Here is a 12,724-nt window from a genome sequence, read left to right as displayed (position 1 = left end):
TGCTCTGAACACAGAGCCTCCCTTAGAGCGATTGCACCAAAACACAGGCCCCGTGGGTGCTGGCAGGCTGCGGCGGAGGCCGGGCGTACAGGAGCCCTGGCAGCCACAGATCAGTAACCGAGCTCAGACCGGCCAGGTCAGCCAACTCCCTCTGCAGTTTTCCCTGTTAGATTTTCTTACTGGGTTTGTATACGTGACTCTGCCAAAGGTCTGCTGTGTCACTTCCCACTGCAAACCTTCCTGAGTTCAGTGACCGCACAGAAATGATCTGCCTTTACTCATCTCTCAAGTGAAGGAGTGGCCGAGGCCGCTCTCCGTCTGCATTGCTGCAAGTCTGAGCTGTAAGATTTGTCCTGGCAACGTAGCATCTGTCCCGTGTGGGTCTTTGTGGACTGCGTTCTGGAAGAACCTGTTAGGGTAGGAAATGAGCTCAGACGAGGTGTCTGCCTGAGTGCTGTTCAGATTTGACAGGTCTCAAGCAGCTATCCTGTGTCCTAGTGCCTTGGTTTGGGTAGAGGGCTTTATTCCTTTTTAAGAACTTTTGTTTATCTAAATAAGTTATTTCAAATGCAGGATAAAAGAATGGCATTCTAAAATAAATGCCATTTTGGACAAAGATGTTAAATGTAACTAGAACTTAGGTATAACATTATGTTCATGTTGGTATTAGTCTGTAAGGGTAATGAAACCTTGAGCTTCATTCTCAGTCCAAAAGTCACTTGCTGTGTGACCTTGAACAAATTACTTCACCTCTCTGGATCACTCAGTGAACTTGGCTGGCAGAGATACTCATGCTGGCTGTTGTGGCCACCTGTCGTACTCCTCCTGAACACACTCTTCTTGGACACTCGCCTGCATGGGTGCCGGAGGGCTGGACCTAGACAGACAAGTAGCAGCCTAACTGAGTTTCCCTGGGGGAAATCGGTTGTCTCTTCCAGGGTCCCCTGCTAAAGAAGGGTGGCCATGGCAGGGACAGCTGTTCTTATGTGACAGGCCTAGGTATCCAGATTTCAGCTACTGCCCATCCTTCCCTGGTCTTTCCTAATGCACCTCGCCGTTCAGCTTGCCTTCCACTTGGGTGTTCGTGGACCTGGTTTGTGAGTTCTCATCCACACGGATGGGTACTGTAATCTCAAACAGTGACGCTGGGTAGAGGGATCCACCCCAGCGTGGATCTGTCTTGGAAAGGCTGCCGTACCCCTGTTAACCCCTGGGTGCTTTTCCTCCTTAGGCCTGTGGCCAGAAGCCCTGGGAGCCCAGGCTTGGAAGGCAGGGCTTTGCTTCTCTTTCCGTGAGGCTCCTCCCATGGACCCAGGAGGATGGAGAACACGGCTGCTTGCTGGCTGCCCGAGTGTGCCCTGCTCTCAGGGTCTGCTTCAGAGGACTTGCATTTTGTGGGGACCGGATGAGTTGGGATCCACTCCAAAGAGAAGAGCAGCATTTAGGGCCAGCATATGGTAGCACTGACCATGCGGGGTCAGGACACCTTGGGTGTTGGTCTACAACGCTTCCAGCTTAGCTGGGTTCCCAGTTGTTTAATCTTTAAAACAGAGAAATGCGTCACTCTCTAGATTACCCTAACAGCCTCTCCACTCTGCATAGTAGTCAGTTATTATATGGACAACTTGTTATTCTGTAATTTCCAGGAGCAGTCTCGGGACTTATAACAACAGATTTATTCACGTCTGTAATCTTTAAAAAAACAAATAGAGAATTTGGGAAAATCTGTAGTGAAGCATTCCAGAGTCCCAAGTGTTCTTAGCTCCCTCTGATAGTTCTCTCAGCATGTTGCACAGAGTAGTGGCTTCCTACGTGTGAGCAAAACTGGAAACAAATCTCTATTCTAGAAAATTATCTGGAAAACGTGTACTTGTTTTGTAATGAGTAGACTTTAATGAAGACTTTAGCTTGCATAATTATTTTATTCAATACAAATTCGTTGAGCATGGACTGTGCTAGACACTGTGTCTAAGCGGTGGGGACTGACAGGGGAGAGGAGACAGATGAGGTCCTTGCCTTCCTGGGGGCATTAGAATGGGGCAGACGGTCAGTAAACAGGCATATAAATCGCATACTTTGGGTTGTGATCTGTGTGCTGAAGGCAACCGGGTGGTCTGCTAGTAGCTGCGAGAGAGCCACTTGGTTGAGGTGACTTTTGATTAGGGGTCTCCGTGGAAGAGCTATGAGGAGAGCTGCTCAGTCAGAGGAAGAGGTAGAGGGAAGGGAAGATGGATGGAGTGGGTTGGAGAAGAGCCAGCTCATATCACACCTTGCAGGCCTTGCCGGTGAGGCGCCCAGACTGTAAGACCAATGGGAAGCTGTTGAAAAGTTTGATCCGAGAGGACCATTGACGGAACTCCACTGTGCCAAATGTGGCTCTGTGCTCCGGAAATAAATATGACGCAGGAAGCATGGTTCCTGCCTTTGTGCCTACAAGCCAGAGAGAGGGAAGGGCCGTGTGACCTCATCAGTTAGACATGGGAGAAGAACGAGGAGCAAATTCATGAGCTAGGATCCTCGCCATTCTCTGGCTGGAAAGGGTCATCCGTGTGTCAGCCACGTTGATTGCGGATTATCTGTTCGTGAAGTGAGTCAAGATAGCAAGCACCTGCTTCCACACGGCACTGTGCACCATGGGAATGTACTAGAACTGAAAGCCTGCTCTCGAGGAGCTGCCTGGGTTTGGTCTGGATCAACAGTACACACATGGTAATAAAGGGAATGTACACATTTTCATCGTGTCGTGGGCACGAAGCAGAGTATCTGCCCCTGCCTCTGGTAATAGGTATAAAAGATGCTTTTTGAACATCATTTCTCCCTGCAGGTATCCGTGGGCTTCCACAGTCATTCATTTAATGTTATGTATCATAGTGTTTGAGTACCTTGACGCTAATGTGATCGCCACCAAGGAAATCAAGGAGAAACAACTGGAAAATGATAAGACTTCAGTAAGATGGCAGCTTTTACAAGGTCACTATACAAAAATTGATAGTTTTCCAAGTCACTAGCAATAACTGATTAGAGAATATGGGGAAAAGATGCCATCCAAAATTGCAACAAATTATATCCCAGAGCAAAAGCATTTATGAAGTGCTTACAGCGTGCCCAGCGCAGCTGAAGCACTTAGCATATGTGAATTCATGAATCCTCATCACAGTTTCGTGAGGTAGCTGCTATTCTCCCAGATGGGGATGCCGAGGCTTGGAGAGGTTAAAAACCGTGCCCTGGGCCCACAGTCCGAAAGGCGTAGAGCCAGGAGGCCTAGCTCCGGAACCTGTTTTTAACCACCATGCTGTATGGCCTTTAACTGCCACTCTACGGAAAAAACCTGTCAAATGTGGTATAGTGGGTTGGATAGTGCCCCCCCAAAATTCATGCCAGTCCAAAACCTGATTTGGAAATGAAGTCTTTGCAGCTGTAACAAGATGAGGTCATACTGGATTAGAGTGGGCCCTAGATCCAATAACTGGTGTCCTTATAGGGAGAGGGAGATTGGGAGACACAGGGACGATGCTGTGTGAGGCAGCTACAAGCCAAGGACTGCCCAGGATGGCCTGGGGGCCCCAAAAGTGGAAGAGGCAAGGAAGGAGTGCTGCTCCAGCCTTCAGAGGGGGCAGGGCCCTCCTGGTGCCTTGATTTCAGACTTCTGGCCTCCAGAGCTGTGAGGGGTCCATTTCTGTTGTTGTGAGCCGTCCCGCGTGTGCCGCTTTGTATGGCCGCCCCAGGCTCTAACACGTGTGCAGGTCCTCAATAAAGGAGAGGCGGCCGCCCAAGGGGCCGAGACACACCCGGTTCCCCAGAGGAGGCCGGTCTCCACCTTCTCTCCGACCGCTCTCCCCTTTGTGCGATGTGCACTGAAGCCACCGAGTACCGTCCAGATAGAGGACCTTTCTCTGAGCTGTCACTTCTGTCTGGCATGTTTCACCCAGGAATTCGCATCGCTCCTTCTCATCCAGACACCTGCTGGCAGGCCACGCTGCGCGAGCTGCCGCCTGCGACCCGCCCCGCAGGAGGCCCCCTGTCGCCCGCGGTGAAGCCTCGCCCAGCTCTGCGCTCGCCCTCCTCCGGCCCCTTTCTGCACCGTCCTCCCGGCTGCGGGGCCGGCTCCGGGGGGCGGGGCCTCGGCCGTCTTGGCGCCAACGTGGGCCACGCTCTTCACAAGTTCACAGACTTAGAGCCGGGGCAGGCTCAAGGGAAGACGCCGAGCTTCAGCTGGGTGTGTGAGGAACCGGGAAATCGGGAAGGGAAGGAATTCCGCTCGCGGTTCTGTCCCCTGCGCGGGGCAGGGCGAGGGGCCGGGCGGGCTCGCTCAGCGGGGTGCCCACGCGCGTGTGAAGCTGAAAGCAGCCTTTGGAAGCCGGCCAGGGGAGTTTGAACAGTGGCATTCGATCTATAAATGTTTGCTTTAAACATAAGGGTTTTGTTTTTTTTTCTTTTCAGAGACGTAATACCGATCCCTTATATTTTGGGCTTTTCCAATTAAAAAGCTTTCTTCTTATTCATCTTCTTAGCAACTCCTTGATGTAGGTGGAGCGGATGTTGCCCCGTTGTTTTCCAGACGGAGCCGAAGTCCAGACAGGCTAAGGACCTCGGCAGAGATCACGGGGCCAGCAGCCAGGGGGGGCTTCCAGAACCGCCGAGGACGCAGGCCTCACCTGTGGCTTGAGTCTCCACGCGCGCCGTCTTGGAGAAGAGGCGGCTGCAATATTTCAGCTTTTTTAAAAAGCTTAGCAATACCTGTAAGCGAGAATGGTATGTGGGGACTCTTATTGTTATGGCTGCTGAAAATAAATAGCACGTGGATGGTGGGTCTGACCTGCTCCGGGCATTTGACAGAAACCTAGGAGTTGGCTTTCCACGGTGCTGCTTGGCCCTCCGTGCTGTCCCCTTGCCCTTTAGGGAAGCTGGGCATCGGATTTCACGCCAGCTCAGCAGAGGGAGAGCTCCTCCTCGGGGCTGCAGAGCGGCTCAGGGACCTCAGTGGCCTTACCTCTGGAAGCATGGTGACCTAGGTTCCACTTCTGCCTGGCCCTGGCTGCTAATGGGAAGTTCTGGCTGAGCCGCGAAAACCGGTGTTAAACCGGTTCTGACAGTTATTTGTTGCTGTGGCCAACCAGTCCTTCCTAAGAGGGTAGAAATATTTTACCCACCGCGCCTCTGAGATCAAGATGTCCTGTCTTGCTCACCACTGCGTTCCAAGAGCTTAGGAAAATGCTCCTTCTAGGCACTCAGTATATATTGTCAACTGGCTGAGTGGATAGTCGCCTCACGAGAACTCTGGGCTTCAGCTTCTCCCACTGGGGAGCGCCTGGAGGAAGTGGGCCTTGAAGGACTGAGAGAGAAAGAGGAAAGATGGCGTGAATGTTACTCTGTAGTTACTCTGTTGTTCCAGAGCCAGCAGGCAGTAACCTTTATATTGACATGGATTTCTGCTCAGTCTTAAGGAAGACCATTGGAGGGGAGGGCGGGGGGTGGCAGGCACTGTCCAGAGAGGGAGCTGGCAGCCTTGCGGTGGTGTTGATTGAGAAGAGATTCCAGGGGTCTCCTTCACCAGGGAAGCAGGAGGCCTGATGCTCTCCGAAGTCCTGTGGGTCAGAGATGTGGTCCAGACAGCGCGGGCTTTCTCTTCCTCGCAGGATGCCTTTCCGTGCTGCATCTCTTTCCTGCTGTAGTTTTCAGAGCGGTAGAATCAAGATCTTCAGCCCCAGCTCCTACTCAGTGTTTGCAAAGACACAGAGCAGAAATGTCCTCCTCTCCTTGTAACAGGCCTCATTTCCAGCAGTGAAAGTTCTGGAGACGTTTGAACGAAGGTATTGACTGAGCCATTTAGAAAGGAGGGAAATTGGAGGGACGTACCCAAGCAGGTTCCCTGCCATTCGTTTATAAATGACCTATTTTTCCTCCTCTGATTCTCCAGCCAGCCTTGGGGGTCTAGTGGTTAAGATCCAGCACTCTCGCTGGCGCGGTCTGGGTTCCTTTCCCATCAGGGAGCTGCACCACCCCCCATCTGTGTGTGCCTGTGATGCTGAAAGCTGTGCCACAGTGTTTCCAGTACCAGCAGGGTCATCCGTGCTGGACAGTTTTCAGCAGGGCTTCCAGACTGAAACAGACCAGGAAGGACCTGGCCACCCACTTCCAAAAACAGTGGCCATGAAAACCCTGTGAATAGCAGCAGAGCACTGTCTGATGGAGCACCAGAAGGTGAGAGGATGGCGCAGAAAGGGGGCAGGGTTCCACTCTGCTGTCCACAGGGCGCTAGGAGTCAGAATCCACTCCACAGCACTAACAAATGCATTCTCCCCTGGAATTTTAGAAGAGATTCCCTACCTGATGCCACTGCAGCCGAGTTCTCCTGCCCAGAGCGTCAGGCGTCTGCGTGGACATGGTCGCTCTGTTTAGGTGGCGAATCAGTGCTCCCCACGTTCAGTACTTCCCAGGATACAGGGGAGAGGACTAAGAATTGGGGAGCGGACTCAGAGTCCAGAGGTTGATCTGTCTAAAGAGGTGGAGGACAAGTATACACGTCTTAGGGCCAGCTGGATGCCTGAGCTGAGCCCTAGCTGGGATGGCTCCATTCACACTGCCAGCCCTCCCAAGCTATAGATTCTGTCAGCATCACTCACAAGGCGGGAACTGGCGAAGACAGTCTTGAGAAAGTGGATGATTAAGTGAAGCGTTAAGCACAGCATGTCCTCCCTTAGTCTTCCAGGCAAAGGCAATCTTGCTACTGTGGGGCACTCACCCGGCCACTGAGCCAGGCCACCGGCAGGCGGGGTGGCAAAGACACTCTGATGCCCATGGCAGAGGGGCCCACTGAATTCCTGCCTAGGGAGAGAAGCACACCTGACTCCATCCAGTTCCGAGCTCGACTTGAGCAGTGTCTTCATTAACTGCTGTTCCGTGTTTGTGATCATAAAATAAAATTCTTAGGAAGGACCTTAGAGATCATCTAGTCCAACCTACTCAGTTGCCAGATGAGAAAACTGAGATCATACAACTGTCTGGAAGAAAACTAGGATTTAACTGGTTTTTGACATGCCCCCCGTCCCCATGCAATGCTTCCCCCTTGTACCATTAATCACCTTCAATTCGCGCACACACAGTCCCTTGAATGTCCATGGTACTGACAGCTAAGGCATTTCTCCTAGTCTGGCAGCTCCTGTGTGATGCCATGGGGCCAACTGGGTGGGGACCACCAGTATAATCTATGTTTAAATGATAGTAGCAGCTTCCATGTCACTGCCGTCACACCGGGGGGTGCACATGTCAGCCGTTAGCAGTGCCTGCTCTGTGTCACTGCGCTCACGCCGGGTTGCACGCGTCCGTGGTTAGCGCTGCCTCCTTCCAGAGCACAGCCCTTTCACGCGGTGGCCTCCTCTCTGCACGCAGCACATACAGGACGGAGATACATGGATCTGCTTTAGTGGGAGCAGTCACGGGGGCTGCTTTCCACCCGCCGAGCAATCTCTGAACAACCGCGAGCAAACCTTGAGGTTCTAAGAAACAAGTTTGAGAATCACTTCTTACATTATTTTTAGAATTCCCCAATTATCCGATGCAGCGGTATTATTTTTCCCACTTTCCATTTGAGAAAACTTAGGTGAAGAGAGGTTAGTTAACTTGAAGGTGGCAGAGCAAGGATTCGAGCTCACGCTGGTCAGATTCTTAAATTCACGCTCACGATCACTCTACCCTAGCGCCTGCCAATGGAATGAAATGAACCCGCCCACCGTGAAAAAGAAGTCCCCCAGGAATTTCTTGGATTTTCAGATTCCATCTGCTTATATTGTCTCCCTAGAAATCCTGGTGACATGTTTATTAACGACAGAGATGAATCAAGAAAATACTGCTTTAAAAAGCCTTGTGAGTGCACATACACTGCTTGAAAGGACTTGAGCAAATAGAAGAGGATTTTCCTACTAGCCGACGGTCTATTTATTTTGCTGGTACTGAGCACCAGTGCACGTGTTCCTGTCCATTGCCCCGGTGCGTGTCCAGCTCACCAGTCCACAGCCCTGTCTCCCGTCACTACCTTCATGCTCTTATAAATGGGGGCTTTGAAAGGCCCGCTAGACAAAGCATTTTGAATGTGAAGTTGTACATCTGTGGGTGCTTGAGGGTTTTAGCTCCAATTACAACATTTTATCTTTTCACTCACTGGTCGGGAGCAGAAACTGCTCATATCAAAGCGTACTCAGATCCTGTATTTTGTTGCTGCCACCAGAGGACCTTTACTTGTGCAAATGGCTTGACATATCCCTTTCTAAAACTTTTTAAAAGTCTAATTCTGTTACAAACATAAGCTCTAAGAACACTGGAATGAGAGAAGAATTTAATACTAACCAGGCAAGACCATTTCTGAACCCTCCTGTTCTCAGCTTCCTCAGCCTGCTCTCTTGAGTTTACAGAGAATGCAGACTTACCCCACAGCAAATCTATGTCCGTGGCACCCAGCCAGTCTCCCGCGGTGCAACAGCAAACTCCTTCTGCTCCTTGCCCCGAGCAGGGTCCATGGCCTTTCCTCCCTGAATCTCAGTCATCATATCTCTTGGAACCAAATACTGGGGAAATCTGAACGTCCCTAGCTGTTTAAATTTCTTTAATTTTGTGAATAAATATTTCCATGTACTTGTGGATCTTATTTATGTAATCTGTTATAAAGAATTTTCATATGAGATTACATTAAGACGTCTCCCCCATGCGGACTCTGCCTGCACATGAGGCATGGCAGAGTAAACAAGTTCCATTCTTAAGCCCTCAGATTGAAGAGTTGATCCGCTTCAGAGGAATTCCATTGACAACTTGGTGCTCCTACAGAAATTTTATGGCACTCAGACACAACCTGTCAGCAGGAAATTGTCCTGAAATAACTGGAACCACTGGGAAGAACACAAGATGTCCCCACATTACAGTTTATTTCTTTAGGTCCCAACCCAAGCTCAAGGCTGGATGCTTGGGGCCTGGGAGCAGTGGGTGGTTCTAGAATGGCACCATAAGGGCTGGATTTAGAGGTAGCAGCTTTCTGAGAGCTGACTCATTCATGACAGTCAACCCCCTGGTGACTCAGGAGGGCTTCATGATCACATCCCTCTGGCTGTTCTGGGAGGAAGCCATCCAAGGCAAGCCAGCTGCCACCCACTGAGTATATTATTCCTCGCCAGGCCCCAGGAGGTCTAGCCAACTGGCATCTGCAGACATGATCGCGCCAGCTTCCCACCGAGGATTCTAGCAGGAAAAGAGTTTGTAAAAGTGGTGATGGCAGGCACATCACCGCATCTGGCCTTAGCGAAGGAGGCTTGAGTGAGTAGCTTGGGTGCAAAGAGACGGCTGCATTTGGAGGGGGAGGATGAAAGAGGAGCGAGAGGAGCGGGTGGCAGTGGAGAGTCCGAGTTAGGGAGAGGGCATTTCACGGGCTCGAGTGGGTGGACGCTTCCTATCTCTGCTTCAGCACGTCCTTCTGGAGAGAGGTCGATACCTCATCTATCAAAATTGAGGTCTCACTGTCGATCTGCAAGAAGGGAAGTTGCATTTGGTGGGAACCTGGGATACAGGTGGTAAGATGGAAACTTGTTGAGAAGTCAAGGAAATGCCTCCAGTGAGCAGGCTGTTCACCAGGAGGCCTTCTACAGGAGAATTTTCTAAGTCTTTGTCTCCAGCCCAGGACATTCTCACATCCAACAGTCAAAGCCATCTCTACTTGACTGAGGCTGCGCTTCCTCCCTTCCCGGCCCCTGCCCCACCCCTGGTCCATCTCTGTGAATGGTGGCCCCATCTGCCCAGTTGCCCGGACCGGGGAGACCTCCTCGCCTCAGGCGCTGCCCGACCCCACACACACGTACAGCCTCACCTGTCTCTCGGGAGTGGAAAACACTGCAGGGAGTTAAGCACCGTGCTGATATAAAGGACTCCGAGTGATAGTATAAAGTAAAAGAGGCATCTTGTGGAGAATAATTCCAGAGTGAAAATACATTAGCTAACCTAACTTGAAAGGAAATGACTGTCCCATGAAGCGAGACTGAAGACACTTCAGTCAGACGAGCTGGTGACCTGATCCTGGGTGGAAAGCCCAGAGCAAAGGCTCAGGTGTGGAGAACTCTGACCAAATGTACAGGGAGAGAGGGAGCCCCATGGATGTTCTCGATCAGAAGAGCTGCCAAAAGTTTCGGGCGTTGCCCTCAGAGAGGCTTGCAGTTAAGAAGGAGTTATCTATTCTTTCTTTGTGCAACTTTGTTCAAAAATAGCCCCAATCTAAGCTCTTGGGCAGCACAGGAGCGTGGGCCTTTACCCTTCAGCTGGGCCTGTCTGGTGGTGGGAGCAGGGGCACTTACCACCTAGAACAGGCTGGAAGCAGCTGGGAAGGCGGAGGGCCTGCAGCTTAACAGCCCCATCGCCACAGGCTCCCCCCACAGGGTGCCGTGTCTCGCTCTGTGACAGACATACCCTCTATAAGGTGCCTGTGCCCCGGAGATCCGATTTAGAGTCGCTGCACCCCAGTTCTGTTTCTGATATGCTCCTCAGACTCAGGCGCCGCTGACCACACCACAAGCAGCGTCTGAATGGCGCTCACTTTCCCATCCTGGGCTTCTATGTCTTCAGAGAACTATACAGAAAAACCGTCTTAAAGTTTGCGTGAGTCCCCTCGGATGGACATACGTGCACGCGGATGTGTGTGAGCAGCTCTGTGGTTAGGTGGAAAGATCGCAGTTCTGGAAGATGCAGAGCTCTGACCCCATGTTTTTATGCCATCTTGGGAAAATGCCTTCACTTTTCCTGTTAGTCTGTGAAGGTGGCCATAACAATACACCACAGACTGGGTGGCTCACACAGCGGAAGGTTATTTTCTCACAGTTCAGGAGCCTGCAAGTCTGACATCAAGGTTTAGGTAGAGTTGGTTTCTCCTGAGGCCTCTCTCCCGAGCCTGCAGACGGCCGTCTGCTCCCTGTGTCCTCACATGGCCGTCCCTCTGTGTTTGCACATCCCTGGCTCTCTCTGTGTCCTAATTTCCTTTCTTGTAGGGACACCAGGCAGATTGGATTAGGGCTGACCCCAATGGTCTCATTTTAACTTCATGGCCTTTTTAAAGGCCCTATCTCCAAATTCAGTCACATTCTGTTAGGTACTAGAAGGTTAGGCCTTCAACATATGAATTTTGGGGGGAATGCAATTCAGCCCATAACACTTTCCTTAACTTCGTTTTTGCTCTCTGTTGTCTGAAGGGGTTGAGCCAGTGACTTCTGAGGTCCTTTCTAGGCTTACCAACGCGGTCTGAGAATGTGTGCTTCCCTCTCTCTCTCTTATGAGATTATAAATACTTAGCACTGGCCGTGTTGTTTTCTTTCCTCATGCATTCCCCTTCCGAAGATAACACACCTCCCCTCCTATCCATTGTCAGTTGATGGTGTTGCCACTGCCGAGTTTGTTTGAGCTGGCCCCCTATCTAGCTTGGACTTCAGAATGGCAGTCAGTGAAGAGAGGGGGCTCATGGGAGGTTGGGTGCAGCCACAGTGTGGCCACTATGTGCTCTGGCTTCCTTAGGTCACAGACGTCAGTCCTACTTAGGGCACCACTTGATGGGAGCCACAGGCCCACCCCTGCTCTCTTTACATCCTCGTTTTGAGGGTGTGGCTCAGGAGATGCACCTTCACCTGACTGGCTCCTACATCTGCTAACAGGACCATCCTTCATCTGGAGTCAACGAGGGTGACCGTCTGAGCCACCCCCACTCACAGTAAGGAGCGTGGTGGCCCAAGCAGGAAAACTCGGCAAATGCGTGAAAGAACTTCTTGCTTGAAATCATTCTTTAGGGGAAAGAGTTTCTCCTCTCAGCTCCAAATAGAGGAAACGTCCACATGGCTAACGTCAGAAGCTCATGCATACTATCCTGGGTCACTTAAATCGCGCTCAGTAGCCATGCTGAAACAGCTGTGCTTTTATTTTATTTTATTGAGGTCATAATGGCTTACAACATTGTGAAATTTCAGTTGTACGTTATTATTTGTCACTCACCATATAAATATATAAATGTGCCCCTTTACCCCTTGTACCCACTCCCCAACCTCCTTCCCCTCTGGTAACTACTAATCTGTTCTCTTTGTCTATGTGTTAGTTTATCTTCCACAAATGAATAAAATCATACAGCGTTAGTCTTTCTCTGTCTGGTTTATTTCATTTAACGTAATATCCTCAAGGTCCATCCGTGCTGTTGCAAATGGGACGATTTTGTCTTTCTTATGGCTGAGTAGTATTCCATTGTATATATATATACCACATCTTCTTTATCTAGTCATCAGTCAATGGGCACCTGGGTTGCTTCCACATCTTGGCTATTGTCAATAATGCTGCAATGAACATAGGGATGCATAAGTCTCTTTGAATTGTTGCTTTCAGTTTCTTTGGATAAATTCCCAGCAGTGGGATGGCTGGGTCATATGGTATTTCTATTTTTAATTTTTTGAGGAATCTCCATACTGTTTTCCATAGTGGCTGCACCAGTTTGCATGCCCACAGTGTATGAGGGTTCCCTTCTCTCCACACCCTCTCCAACATTTGTTATTTTTTGTCTTGGTGATTATAGCCATTCTAACAGGTATAAGGTGATATCTTAGTGTAGTTTTTATTTGCATTTCCCTGATGATTAGTGATGTTGAACATTTTTACATGTGCCTATTGGCCATCTGTCTATCTTCTTTGGAAAAATGTCTGATCAGATCCTCTGCCCATTTTT

The sequence above is a fragment of the Equus quagga genome, chromosome 12 (genome assembly GCF_021613505.1).
Source record: "Equus quagga isolate Etosha38 chromosome 12, UCLA_HA_Equagga_1.0, whole genome shotgun sequence".
NCBI classification, from domain to species: Eukaryota; Metazoa; Chordata; class Mammalia; order Perissodactyla; family Equidae; genus Equus; species Equus quagga.
The sequence above is the reverse complement of the archived record's forward strand: the minus strand, read 5'-3'. Positions refer to the sequence as shown.